This window comes from Trachinotus anak, unplaced genomic scaffold (assembly GCF_046630095.1).
Source record: "Trachinotus anak isolate AG129_WGS33_773 ecotype Australia unplaced genomic scaffold, CSIRO_AGI_Tana_v1 ptg000026l, whole genome shotgun sequence".
NCBI lineage: Eukaryota > Metazoa > Chordata > Actinopteri > Carangiformes > Carangidae > Trachinotus > Trachinotus anak.
Genome location: NW_027273877.1, coordinates 1012823 through 1028119, shown reverse-complemented (window position 1 = coordinate 1028119; position 15297 = coordinate 1012823). Strand labels below are relative to the sequence as shown.

Here is a 15297-nt window from a genome sequence, read left to right as displayed (position 1 = left end):
GTGATGTAATGCACCTGATGAATGCACCCGGCTCCTCCTCCTCCGCCTCCTCTTCCTCATTGTCCAGGCAGCCGGCCAGGCAGCATGAGCTCATTCGTCCTTGGGAAAAAAAAGGGCGGGGGGGCATCTTTCATTCTGAAGTAGCCCCTTGACAAATGAAATGGGACTGAGCCACTTTTTTTTTCATAACACCAACACTTCACAGAACCAGAGCTGTTATTTTAGACTGCATTTCATCGATGTATTGAAGGCTCATATCTAAACAGTGGAAATAAAGCTGTCGTGCCTTCTTCAGCATTATTTATGAGCAATAATGACAAATGACAGTGAAACATTGAAGCAAAAATACAACTAGAAAATCATAAATCTACCTGTTGCACTTAGCTGGTACTTTTTTTAAAGAGCTTGCCTGCCCAGTAGAATGAAAATATACATCTAAAACCATGGTTTTGTTAATTAATCTTGAGAAATACCAGGAATCAGGAATCATCTCTTGCCATTAGCAGACTTTACTGCTCCTGGGTGTGAAGGCTGAATATGCAGCTAAAGGAATAGTGGGTAAATTTAAATTTGGTCGGTACGTTTTTCAGACATTCCTCTGCTTATTTAAACATTTATACATCCTGTCGACCTTGATACTGAAGACAGACATCGACTGATTAATTTATGACATTTTTACCCCAGTTTGATTAATGCAACAATGCTTTCTCAGCTATAAAATTGCCTAGAAACAATAGTGGCAATGAATTCTGAATGTAAGCTGTAATTCAGTTTCACTGTCTAAATGAGAGTGCTGCACTTGAGGTTCAATATTTTATTAAACGCTGACATCTACTGGCTGAATATTTTAACTTCACCTAAACACCAAACATGCTGGAAATGATTACTTTTTTCAGCTCAGACACATCCACTGTTACCAAGACATAACATTTACTCTTCATACTGTCAAAACCACAGCTGGTGCACATATTTTAAAATAGATGTAGTATTCAGTGTATTTTGATATAATGGAAAAATCTTAAATGGAGAGGGGATGAAATACTGTCACCTCATGGTCACAGAAAACATAACCAGCTGTTAACTAAAGCTGAAAAACTGAATAACTCGCACAAAAATCTAGATATGAAAGATAAAAACATCTAAAAACCTCACAATTGCACATTTAAAAAATAAGATTCAGTCAGGGTGTGTATACTGTTACCTTGTTTTGGAAGTGACTGAACAATTATTAATTGAAATTAATATTGTTTGTCACAGAAAAAAACCTTAAAACAGTCATAAAGAAATTGGGGAGGATTTTTCATTCATTAACCAGACTTTTTAATCAGAAGAAGCATTTCTGGGCTCAAAACATTGTCATGACCTTTGACCCTTTATAACAGAAACAATGGAACTGCTGCTTTCCCTTCATGTTTCCATCATTAGTCAAGTGAAAGAACAGGTTCAGACTGTCAATCTAACAAACTCTGTATTGCTGAAGTATTTAACGACACCTTTCGATCAGCGATCAAACTCTTGCAGGTTGTGCACAGTGATGGCGGAACAAGCCAATCACAGTGCAGCATCGCAACGCAACGCCACGCCCCCTGCTGCTGACCTGCACAGGTGTTTCCCGTTGTTAATCAACGTGAGTGAAAAAATGGCTCGTTTTGAAAAAGGATTTTTCTTTTGTCGTTTCCCGCCTCTGCGCTCAGACCCACACGCCCTGGACTCAGGTGAGTTTGATGTTTGACAGTTTTACTCTTAGACAGAAGAACTTGCTCTTGCATTGAAGGTTTCAGTCAAAGTTAGCCGTGCAAACATATGGTTAACTCATTCACAAGCCTGTTGAGCAACACACCAAAACTAAAACACTAGTTTTGGTTTTGCATACTTGAAATTATTATTATTATTATTATAATTAATAATAATAATAATAATTATATTTTTTTACTTTATTATTGTCAGGGACATTGGGGAGAGAGAGAATGGCATGCAGGCCGGACTCGACCCCAGCCTCTGAGGTAAGGACCAAACCTAGAGGGTTCCTCCAGGTGAGCCACTGCGGCTCCTCTTTCAGTCAGTGTTATATGAAGTCACCATATCTGTGCAAGTCTACACAAGTGCTATGAACAGTGCAGACAGTGTAATTAAAGCCGACAGTCTATGTAATAAGTAATGACTGAACAGGCTCACACAGAATATAAAGCTGAACCTTGAAACATTGAAAATGCACATCTAGTGAGTTTTGTCATTAATTTTAGTCAAGTTTTTTCATTATTGTGACATGAAAACACACATTTCTATGGAGAAAGGCTACATTTGACCTACTATATACCAATACAGATACATACACATACAGTATGGATAACAAACCCACTGTGGGTTAATTAAGGCAAACATCTGTTATTGTTTGCCAGTTAACTACAAATCAATAAGTCAGACCAGAAACTATAGTTAACAAAAAATTAATTTAATTAGGCTGAAGATTTGCTCTGCACCTTATAACTTATACTACATTGATGTTTAGTTATTGAGTGATCTAATCTGACTTGTACTTGATATTCTATAATATTGTTTTCTTTGCAGTCACATTTTTCAGGGGTGGGATATTTGAGCTCCTTGGTAACTGAAGGCTTAGTAGATACACCTGGAGTAAAACCCATGGCCAGTGATGGATGGGACACAGGAGAAATTGATTGAGCGTCTCATATGGAGGTTGATCTCTTTCTTCGTCTCTTTCTCTTTCTGCAGCTGTGCTGTGGTGAAAATGATTTCTGACGTGCTGCAGCCTCGCTCTGGTGCACACACCATTTTTAACTCCATGGAGGAACCCCGAACAGGTGAATACAGGGCTGCTTCCATGTCGTTATGTCTGTGTTGTCGAAAGCAAAACTAAATATAATCAACAAATAATATTTTCAATTTAAATAAAGCGTTTGTACATTCATTTATGACTGAGGCCAAAGTTCTTAGGTTAACATTTGGAGTATATTTTTGAATGTTTTGAACAGTGTTGGTAAATTATCAGGTGTTTGAGAGAGAGAGAGAGAGAGAGAGAGAGAGAGAGGGAGGCAAATGACACAAACTGTGATTTAATAAGGGTTTTGTTGGTTATCTGTGGAGTTTAAGAAATCTGGGTATTTTACTGACTTGAAACCAGATCCAGAAGGAACCAGCCATATGAACCTGTTCCTTGGAGGGGTAATTACACCCTACCTGGCTTTAATTTATCTCTAGTTAATTAGAATTTCTTGGCAAATCTTACTATCCTGTCTTTTTTATCTGATAATGTAACTGATATAGTTTTTATTTGTTTAAGGCGGAAGCCGAGACTAAGTGAGATGTTGGATTTGAGCGCCACATTATACATGTAATAACAGTTTAAGGATACAATCCGTCACTGCTGTCCTCTGTCACATCAGCCAGTGGAGGAAGAAAAAAGGAGTTGATCCGTCTCTCTGGGTCATCGTTTTTCAGCATATTAGATGACAAATAATTGGTCATTCATCAATAACAATAGATGAAAGCTGGAATGATTTATTGCCTTTATAACAAAAATTGGGCAGGGTCTTCGATGATGATGGAGCTCTGTGGTCAGTCAAGCAGAAAGAAGACAAGGAAAGTAGGGAGGTAGAAATAATTGAGGGGATGGAGGGAAAAAGGGAAGGAAGAGGAAAAGACACAAAGAAGGGAGTGAGAGAGAGAGAGGGAGGGAAGATGGAGAATTAAAGAATTAAGACTTAAAAAGAAAGAAATATGCCCTTTGGTGTGACTTGGGAAATTTTATACTGTGGCTCCAGCTCTGTCATGATCCTTAAAGTCGTCTCCTGAACAATGCTAGTGGGCTGCACGTCTGTCTTCTGTCAGCAGGATTACACAGAAAGTACTGAACCGATTTGCACTGAAGTTGGTGGAGGGATGGGGCAAGAGCGAGGGAAGAGCCCATTAAATTTTGGGGTGGGGGTTCTGATCCGGATCATTGGTTATGATTTTGAATTTCAGGACAGCAGTTGATAATAATATAGTGTCTTTTTTAAATTATTATTATTATTTTTCTGGCGTTTTGAGCCTATATTAACAGGTACAGTGAGAGAGACAGGAAGGTTTGGAGAGAGAGAGAGAGGGGTGACATGCAACAAAAAGCCACAGATCAGACTTGAACCCTTGGCCACTGTGGTTAGGACTAAGCCTTAAGGGTATGTGCTCTACCTGGTAAGCCACCAAGGCATCCTACTGTTGTGTTTTTTTTAAGTTCATTTTTGGCAAATGAGGGGGGAGAGAGAGGGTAATAACGTGCAGCAAAAACTCAGACCTGTTGGGAATTGAACCAGTGACTCACCTGTTCAGAGCATATGAACTCAGGTGGCCTGTGCCCTAACCACTTAGCTGTCAGGTCACCTCGTAAGGCAGGATCTTCAGTTTGAGACCAGATGCAACACACAAACTGATGGTTTGATATATCAGCACACACTGGACGGTCAGACAGACGACGTAGTCTGACCGTAGGCTACAAGCTTAATTTATGTTTTACTCTTTATTACAGATAAAAATGACTTGATAAAGAGTTTTTGCCAGTTTTAAGTTGACTATTTTATTTTCTAAAATGATTTTATGCCTTTATTGTGACAGCCACAGAGAGAGAGAGAGAGCAGGAAAGTCAGGGATGATATGCAGCACCTTGGACTGGATTTGAACCCGGGTCACTGCGACTAGGACAAAGTCTTAACAGCATGCACTTTACCAGGTGAGCCACCAGGGTGTCACAACAATTTTGTTTTCCTTGTATACTTAAAAATTTCACTGTCACTTCATGATCTCATTAAGTACTGTAGAAAGTCAAATCTGGAAATAATGTTCCAGAGTCAGTTTTCCTGTCTGTCTCTCAGACAGACGAACAACACACAAGTTTCTCCAGCAGCATTAAGATTTAAAAAGCAGACGGTCACGAGCTGCATCGTACCTCTTCCACTTACTTAGTTCCGGCTGCTCTGCCATTGACCACCTATCAGGCCATGATGGATCGCTCTAACCTGATAATCCTGCACAGTTGCAAGATGTGAACACACTGCAATCCTTTCATTGATTGCTTCAGTGAACCACAGATCCCTGCCTGATTACCACCTTGCTGTGATACTGACAGAGGCCTCTCCTTCTATCAGAGCTTGTCCTCTAGGACTGCTCTGGACGGGGTTTGGGGTTAAAGATGGGTGATAAACTGAAAAGGAGGGAATCTGTATTAACAGCCACTGGCTAACTGAATGTTTTTGTCATGTTAATATGAGCTTGTGCTTTCCAAAGCGGTCAGTTGTCCTCCATCCACATGATCCTTTCTTGCCTTTTGTTACCGAAACCCAAGCAGCCTCCATCATGAGTGCTAAAACTTTAAAATTTCAATTCCTGTCAGAGTATACGTGGGAAGAAACCACTGCATCAACAAAGAAACCAACATCCAACATGCTTAAAAAGTGCTTGAAGGTGGATAATTGCAGGATACTGGTGAACAACATGAACCTAATGCTGGTAATTGTTTGGCTGTGGATGTTTAGCTTGTTTGTTCTTTAGCCTTTAACACTCTGGGACACATTTATATTTAAAAAATCCTATATGGAGAAATTATGAGTCAACAGAATCATGTTGTGTTAGTATTTCTTGCACTTTTCATGATAGTCAGCAATTGAACTATGTGCGGGGAGATGGCATCCTGTCCACTTATTCTGTTTTATGACAGGCACATTCCTGTTATCAACTGAGAAGACCCTGAGTACACAATTTAATTTGACTGGTAATGGTAGAAGTCTTATCTGATGTAGACTTTTATAGTATTGTTTCCTATGCAGACCATGGAAAGACTTTTCAGGAAATAAGTAAATATTCTAAAAAGTTTGACCCTTGACCTTGTGGTGATAAATCTGCAGTAACACAGGCTACAGACAATACTACTTCTTCCTTGTAAAAGTTGGTAAGACATATTTGGTTTGGTTGTTGATTTGTAAAGTAATTAATGGAAAGTAGAAGAGTGAAAGTGCCTCAGTCCATCTCAGAGCTTTTCCTCGTCACCGTCATGGCAGCTACTTCATCTGAGTTGAGCGCTGAGCCAGCTGGTGTGTCGCAGTTATCAAAAGTCATAATCTCTGTATTTATCTGGCCGGTGGCCGAGCTGGCAGGTCTTCAGTCACAGAACAAACTGGATCCACAACCTGCCAAAGCACGGTCCGAATCGATAGATCCAGTTACAGTAAGAGGCTGTTTACCTCCTCATCTCGGAGGAGCTGCAGCCAGTTGCTCTCTCTCGTTGCATTCAGGGGAAGCTGACAGACACTGGTAGCTCTGTGGTGCAGGCTTGTTGGACGTGTCGATAGGGGTCCAATTTTGTGGATGAGTGATGGAGGATTGTTTTACAGCCATAGCCAGAGGCAGCTGACAAATAGCTCAATCTTGTTCTTCCCTGTTTCTGCATTAAGTTTTCTTTAAGTTCCATAGTTAGTTTTCACAGTAGTATCTGTCTTTTCTACCCGGTTTGAAATCTTTATGAATCCTTGCTTCTCCCTCTTCTTTTTCTTTTCTTCTTTCTCCCTACTTTCCATCATTTTTTACCTGATTTGCATCATTTCATAGCATAAAATGGATAAGAGATACAAAACAGATATGCCTGCCTCCAAATTCAAGATGCAAAAACATGAAACAACAAAAAAAAATCTAACGCATTGATTCCTCTGTCCTCAAACTTGTTGTGGAACAAGACATTTTCTTGAATGACAAACCTTTCCAGCTTTCTTCTCTCCTCCCACCCTTGTTCCCTCACTCCTTCCCACCTCCGCCCTTGCCTCTCCTGCCCCCGGTGTCATCTGGACTTCCTTGCAGATCACGGTCTCCTCTCTTCTGCTTCTCTGACTTCTGTAATTCTGTTCACTCTCCCCTTCCTGAGTAATTGAAGTAATTTCCCACCTTGGCTATGATGAATGTGTCCCACGCTCCCGCCGTGCCCTTCTACTTTAGCCGGCCTAATTAAAGAAAACATTCCATGATTGCCTATTTTTCCTCGAGCGTGACAACCTATTATTCTCCCCAGCACCTGATTAGAGAGTTATTATGCTTAGATTTAGATTGATTTAACCGGGCAGTCTAATAAAAGACTACTTGGGTTTGATTTAAAGTGGGGGAATAGCAGGTTTTGGAGCTAGTCATGGTGTGTAATTGTTATTACTGGTTCATGATATGAGCAGAGTGGCGGAGAGGGGAGTTCTCGAAATTGAATTAGAAAATTAGAAGGTCACTCTGCGAACAACAGGTGACATTTTGGGACATTCTCGCCACGATAGAGCTGTCAGGAGGAGGGACGTTCGGGCACAGATTTGTCTGGAATGATAAATCACATCCATCATGGCCTGCAGAAACTGACATATTTCTATCAAAGCAAGATTAATCTCTCCATCAACTGCAGCAACGCGGCTTATAATCATCCACAGGAATTGTTTGCAAAATGGGTAAATTGACTGGTGTTTGTGTTGTGGTGCTCTGCCCTGTCTCAATAAAAGTCAGATGAGGAGGATACAGTTGCATCACGCAGCTGCTGAAGTGTTTTTAGAAATAATTATAGTTCTGTCGGGGGGCAAACCCTGACATCTTTTAATTGTGGTGAATGATTGCTTGGGCCATGTGAGTTAAAATGTAGGTTTTTACTGAAACCTTTCCAGTGATCAAAGTTTCTCCAGTTTGCTCAGAGTGTGTGAGCCTTCGTCAGAAAACTAAGTGTAGAGAAAGTAATTATTTCCATTGATGAAACCACATGAACATGTATATACCCCACTATATAAATGAATTCAAATGTTTATGTCGATCAAGAGTGCATTTGGGATCTGTGAGATAAAGTAGGTGTTCCTTCAAAGACATTTCAGGGTTTAGAAATATCCAGATTCCTGCAAACACAACATGGAAACTGACAGCATGTAGCTGTTCCTAAAATTAGATGTTATTTAGGATGTTTTGGCTTCATACTGAACATTGTATAATAAGACAAATACCTCAGCAACACATCTTTAATTTTAGGGTAGTGAAAGTGTCAGACTGATTTTATTAGATAAATATTGATAAGAATATTAAATATATTGCTGTTACTGTGTCGCTGCTCTCCTTGAGAAGATATTAGTCTTTTCATTACTGTCCCCCACTGATCCTGCAAAGGTCAGAGGTCAGGGTCAACTACACATCAGCAACTCTGCAGTTTTCAGTTTTGAGCTTTAAAGCATGACCTTGCAGTTAAAGGCATCAGTACCTGATATGTTGTCATCTCAAACACTCAAACACTACACTAAAATCTACTTTGATCTTATAAATGCAAAAAGTGACATTTTAAAACTGGACCTTGCACTGAAAGTATTTAATTGGTATCTACTTTAGCTAACATCTGTTTTGGACACCCCAAAGCTGAATGATGGCTAGTCCTCTCCGTGGCCTTGCTCAGATCTAGTTAGCATAACTGCACTTACTGACGCGGCTGAGCAGCATTTTGATAAATGGCACGATTAGAGGTAAAATGAACAATTTGACTCGGGCCACGCCATGAAAGCACAGAGGCTTTACACTCACTGTCAGACGGGCGAATCAAGTCCATCTTTCATGTCTGAAATCCAGCAGTGTCACATTGAGCTCGGTGTAAGTTGTCTTTGACATGTATTCACTGTTCTGATTATTGGCAGTCACTTTTTCAATGTCACCATGAGTAATGGCTACGTACTGTACCCCAGCTTATAACTGCCTGCACAGATTGATATAAGAATAGATGAAAGACTGATGGCTGGATTCATAGATATTGTAGGTGAATGAATGGATTTAAATAGATTAAGTAATATCATGTTTGAAATTGATTAATTGTATGGACACTGTGGAGTCAAACAAAGTAATTATTAGAAAGCAAACGTTGGTCGAAGTTAAAAAGTCAAATTTGTCACTGACTGTCACTTTTCATGTTCATCCTTTGAGAAACTTCCAATAAGATTTTCGTCTCATCGTTGCTGAACCACAATTCAAATAAATTTTGTGATACTAAAAACATAAATTGCAAATCTGTGTAAAATTATGGATATGAAACAATCAAATTAATGTTTAATGTAGTGAAACCAGTTCCACTATTATGCATTACATCAGAGAGACAGCTGTTCATGTGAGTTAAACCAAAACATTGATATTATTTGGTTGGAATCAGTATTTTTGACAACAAAAGGTCCTAAAATGATATCGGTGTGATAAATACTTTATGCTCCGCTTTAAAATTTTCTCTTTTCTTGCCTCATGTTTACAATGCTTCGCTGTCTGTAGGTCTGTGCTTGCATGTGTGTTGTCGGCAGTTATGTAGAAAGACCTGGTCGTATTACTCCACAGTTTATTTGTTGCATTGGTTATTAAAGCTGTCTGCCATCTGGCAACAAAATGAATGGGAGGAGGCGTCGGCCAGTAAATTGCGCAGAGATAGATCCTCTATTTGTCCAATCAAGCAGCAAATATAGACCTGAAGTGGCTCAGTGTGAGTGGAGTGAGATATGGAGGGAAGGAGGGAGGATGGTAGGAAATGGGGAAGGAGAGAAGAGGAAATGGAAAAGGGGGAAGGAAAGAGCATTAAGACAGGGGGAGAATGAAAAAGGATGGAAGGATGGAAGAGGACAGGAAGAGGGTGAGGAAAAGGGTAGCGCTTTAATATGCATCAGTTAATATTTAGTAAGGCCTTTTGAATCCTTAAAAGATTAACATTTAATAAGTGTTAATAATAATTCAATCATAAACATGTTATTGTTAGGTTATTATACATTCATGAGCACTTATAGGAATCTTACACTTCTTGGAAACAACCTTAGAAACATTTATTAAAGCTTTACCAGGCTTTGCTTTATTAACATTAATACATCCTTTATTATGCATTTATTAGCAGAAACAAACTGACAGCATGTGCCACTCAGTGGGTAGGTGGGGTTTCCTAGTCAGGTCTACAGGGGCTGTATCTCAGCAGTAGTGACAGCCTCATTTCTACCAGTGGGACTTGATAATATTGAGGATTTATTTACCTTAGATCCTGTAGCTGCAGAAAAACAGTTAATAAGCGGATATGTTTCTTTTATGATGTGTGCTTATGACTGTCTTATAGTCTAATAAACATTTTATAAAGACCCTATTACCTATTACCTGAAGATAAAGACCTGAATATTAAGTTTTACCTGGTGGATAATAACTAAATGCTGCTTCCTCATGTTTAGTTTTGACTCTGGGAGCAGTTACCAGTATCGGAGCAGGAGGATGGCAGATGGAAGTTAAGGAGAAACAGGAAAAGGGGGATTGTGGTGGAAAGAAAAGAAAGAACCCAGGCAGAAAAATTAAGGCAAAAGAGGGATGAAGAGTAGTGAGAGAGAGATGAGAACAAATTAAATGGGCTAGAGAGTAATCGAAATTGGAGTGAAAAAGAGAGAAAGAGAAATCATGTATGCATGATGTTTATTAAGTCTTGGATAAATGAGATGTTGCAGCAGCAGCAGCAGGCTGGACAATAAAGCTAAACATTAAAAATAAAGAGATGATTTCTTTAAAGGATTAATAGCACTCTGAAGTCATTGATGATCACTCACTGAAGACTTCATTATTCCAATTAATGGGTCCCTCCGCTACTTGACCTGACCGTCAAAATTAGTGGCAAGGAACCTTTAAGTCAGATGGATGAACTGCCACAGCCTCGCCGCCTAATTGGCAGCCACAATCAAGAGCGAATATGTATCAGGAGGCTGAATATATTAGCAGAATAAGAAGAAGAAGAAAAATGAGGCTGTAAGTGAAATGGCAGCACCAACTGTCTGGATGTCAGCGGTGGAAAAATGGTCATGGGAAGGAGAGAGAGAAGGGGTAAAAGATGAAGAAATCAAAGAGAATATTTTCTAGGAGTTGACCAGAATATTATACACACACATCTCAGTTGGAGAGTGTGTGACTCTGACGTGATAGATATGATGCTCTTTGTCTCATTACACAGGTGTTGTAGATGCTTCATACTACATTGGTTGTAAATGAGGTGATGTTGTGATAGAAGCATGTCTAACTAACAGCAGCATTACTGTTGTGATCCAGTGGAGAGTTTCAACATCTCATGCTTTAGGTTGCGTTTTATTTTGGATATTGATAAAACAAGTTTTTGTGATTTGGTTTATGTTATTATTTTATACAAAAAACATAAGGAAAAACTGAAAGCAGCAGTTAAAATAAAATGTGGTACAGTAAAATGACAAAAAGGCAAAATGATTTCAGACACCAGAGCTGTCTTGATCTGCAGCATGTGCTTTTGATCATTTTGGAATATGGAAATTGTCATTTTAATGACCTTATTACATTTTAAAGAAATGTTTTTGAATGAAACTGGTCATAAATTCAATATACTGAACAATGGCCATGGCTAGTCCACAGATACTGGTGTGTGTGTTGATATTAATCAGTTCCTACCACATACACACAGATGATGAGCCTCCTGACCGTCAGAGACATGGCTCTCACTTCAGCAGCAAAGATTATGTATAAAAATATTACAAAACACTCTTCTGCAGTGACAGTTAGATCCCCGCTCTAGAGTCGATACGACCGGTGTGGGTGGTGCATTCAGGGCCCTCAGGGCCTCCACAGAGCAGAGATGAACAGGGCCCAGGTGAGTCGTGCTCGTTTCCAACAAATGCAGCCTCTTTGTGTCCTCCCATTGATTTTCTCTTTCAGGAGAGAGGAGCGAAGAAAGGGGATAAAAAATGGCAGCACACGCTCCCTCTCATGCATCAAGCAAGTCGGGCATAAAATAGTCCGTTTGGATGGGTGATCATGAACTGGCAGGAACGGGGAGGTTTACCAGAGCTAAATGGATGCCTAGACACCACTTTTTATCTGCCTCCCACCTCACGTTACAGCCGTAATTTATGGTAATAATATCCGTTGAAATGGTGGCGGGAAAAGAAGCAGATGAGAAATGAGCATCTTTGCAGCTTGTTTACATTGCCTATATGATTGTGGGAAACAGGAGTTTCAGCGCTGTGGGAGGGGGGGACTATATCTCCTCTGGCTGATTGGAAAAGGTGATTCATATGAGGTTTTTCACAGTTTCAGTGAGCTTTAGCTTTCATTAGAGCCATTGCTCATGTAGATTCAAATGCTCACAGGCCCCGTTTGCTGTCCTCTCATTCTTCTCAGCATGGGATGTCTTGTACACCATGTTGTTACTGTTGCTTACTCTATTTATATGCTGGTAGTGTACCAGCTTATTTGTGCATTTGTGAAGCATTTTAAGGCCTCAGAAATTTATTTTTTACATGTTTCTTTCTTACAACTTCTTGCTAGTATGAGTGGGCTTTATGTTTGTTGACATGATTCATATTTTCATCTGATTCAAAGTAATTGAGACTCACACAGAAGCCGTTAGGTGATAGGAAATGTAGGTCTCTCTTATTGTGAGCCGCCCACACAACACACAATATACTTTATTTGCTTTTTCCAATAGTTCATTGAAGCCTTATCACACAAGGCAAATAAAAATGACAATGTTGTGCATCTTATTTTTGCATATTTATCAGTAAGACATACAGCATATCGTTGGGAAGTTGATGATTTCAGTATAAACATCTGTGGCTTTGTTTAAAGTAAGGAGGTTATGCATTTTTCTGGTCTAATGAGTTTATGACAGACACGTTGATGCTGGCTTCTAACTGACTGATCCTGGGAATGAATGAAACAGTTACCACTGACTGGGCTGGTGACTTAGCCTAACCATTGACCAGAGCAAATTCATCCTGTGACCCCAAAAGCATATGAGAGTGTTGGAGACCTGGCACAGGCACAAGTTCCTCCCTTCCCCACCCCGTCATGGCCCCACAGCCCATGACAGCAGACAGAAAGCCAGTTAGGACCATTTACATCCTGGCCATCAGGAGTGTGAGATGGCTCATTAGCCGCTAGCATGTAGATAAAGCTCCAAATTGACAAGTGCAAAGTATGGGCTGCTTTTTCAATTTGGGAGAACAGTAGGAGGAGGAGTTGTAGTCCCAGAGATTGATGGTCCCACATCCTCTTGGCTCTACTTTTGAACTCCCAGAAATCCGTGGGGCTCGGCCTGGTTGTTCCTTGGCCGGGCGGCTGCTTGTGCAGGCAGACCACCACCGTCCACATGACTGCTTACAGACAGAGGGCCATGTGCTTTAACTGTAACGGCTCTATTACCATGGTGATTAATGAGCTTGTCAAAAACTTAACTCCACGCTGGTGCCCCTCCTCCTTAGATTTTTATTTTTATTTAACCCACACACAGTTTTTTAAAAACCTTTTTCCAAAATGTTGCATCAAAGTAATTTATTCTAATTATGCACACCGCCTATTTCTGTGCAGTGTTCCCCAACACCCAGCTCCCCCCACCCTGCGCTCCTTAAACCTTTTGGTGCAGATTAACGAAACAAAAAGTCTATTAATTAATGTTTTGTGGCTTTTAATTTCTGGCAAGGATGCCGTCTTGATGCAGCTGCCTGTTGAGGCCCATCACTGTTGAACCCGTGCCAGGGAAGTGCAGATGTAATTCTGTTATCTCTTGCTTAGTCGTTTACGCAAATTAATTTGAACAATTAGCCCTCTACCGGCCTTTCATGAATCATGCAAGAGGAGCTGCCAAAAAATTAATTTTCAAAGATTTCCATTTCAAAATGAGGGAGCTCCCATTTTTGGATGAAAAATATTACACCTGCTCTGGTGCAAAATTAGACAAGTGAAAAACAATCACATCTGGCTACTTTAGTTCTTGGTGGATGCAGTTTGAATATGTCTAAAGGCTCAGATGGCTGGATTTAGATTGAATGATGAACCTTAGTTAGCTCAGTGAGGTGTACTTTATGTGCTCTTAATAAAAAAGAGGTTTATCACCAGGTACTTTGCAGATACTAAAGCGGACAAATACTGAAAAATATAATTAGAGGCAGGCAACAATGTGTCCCTGAGTTTCCATTATACTAATTAAAATAGCTGATCACCTTTAAGGATTTTCATTAGTCTGGGTTTTAGTGGGGAGGTTTACTGTCCCGCAGTGTCCCACAATCAGAGGCTTTCCCACTTGATTAAAAAGGAAATTTCATTGAGTATATCCACACAAACTGAGCTATGCTCATGTTAAAGCAAAATAAAAAAGAAATGCCAGACACTACACCATGTAAGAATGTTTTACTTTTCCTGTGCACTTATCTTTTCAAATCATGCATAACAAGGTTGTCATCATAATTGTCCATCTCCCCCATGAATTTGCAGAGTTGGTGGCCAACTCCACTGTAAATGTGTAAATTATCTGTAGTGGAAGAATTAATATTACATTTTACTCAATTGCAAGACTTCATATGAAGTAAAAAAACATTCAGGTGCAAAAAAATCCTGGAACAGATAACAAAACAAAGCACAAAAAATAAATTAGTGACTGACTGCTCACTGCTAATGGCTCTGATTGTGACTTCAGATCACTGATGTCAAAGTTACACAGAAAAATACAAGAACGCTGCAAAGATGCTCAGCTCCAGGGAGACAAGAAGCTCAAGATGATTGAGACACACTTTTATTTTGAAGAAATTGATGCTTCCCCTGTAGGGGCCAGCAGGGGGCGGTTTCCCCCTACTTCTGAGCTGTGGTTATCTTTACACTCAGGTCCTGTCTAGGCTGCAGCAGAGACAGGTCTTTCTCGGACATGGAGCCACAGTGTGTGTGTGTGTGTGTGTGTGTGTGTGTGTGTGTGTGTGTGTGTGTGTGTGTGTGTGTGTGTGTGTGTGTGTGTGTCAGTCATTAATGGCTGCCTTTCAAGCTGTCAGACATAACGAGTTGATTGCAAACGGAAATTGAAGTTTGAAATGTAACAGAATAGGCAGATTCTTACTTTCACTGAAAGGAGGGAGCTGAGGGAGGACAGGAGGGTGGGCAAGACGACACCCCAGCATCCTCCTCTCATCTTTAAACACCACACTAACCATGTTTTTTTTTTTTTTTCTTTTAAAGAGGCCATTAAGCAACAATAAGTGGAATCCATACGATCTGCTCAATAATGACGTGTAATTTTGTGACAGTTATGTGTTCTTACGCAAATGTATGGGGCAAGGTTTCTCCCCTGTAAGTGCCTGCTAACTCAATTGTGCTTGTGTATTTCTTCAGCTCTGTGTTTTATGTCCATTAAGACTTAAGAGACGGTGACTGAGAAATGTAATGGTGTCCTGTAACACCGCATAAGCCTGTATTTTTTTTTTTTTTTTTTGTTACAGATTTTTAAAAGGACCATTTACTGAAAAACCT

At 40.0% G+C, this 15297-nt stretch overlaps 1 long non-coding RNA gene across 8 annotated transcripts in view; it reads left to right on the top strand.

Moving 5' to 3' along the window:
* The first annotated feature begins 1597 nt into the window (after positions 1-1597).
* Positions 1598-15297, top strand: part of LOC139609933 (uncharacterized) — a 290241-nt gene continuing 276541 nt past the window's right edge. For all 8 annotated transcript variants that reach the window (XR_011685416.1, XR_011685415.1, XR_011685421.1 and 5 more), the window contains exons 1-4: positions 1598-1715; positions 1948-2003; positions 2734-2822; positions 4612-4726. This is a non-coding gene — a long non-coding RNA (uncharacterized lncRNA). The remainder of the gene's footprint in view (positions 1716-1947; positions 2004-2733; positions 2823-4611; positions 4727-15297) is intronic.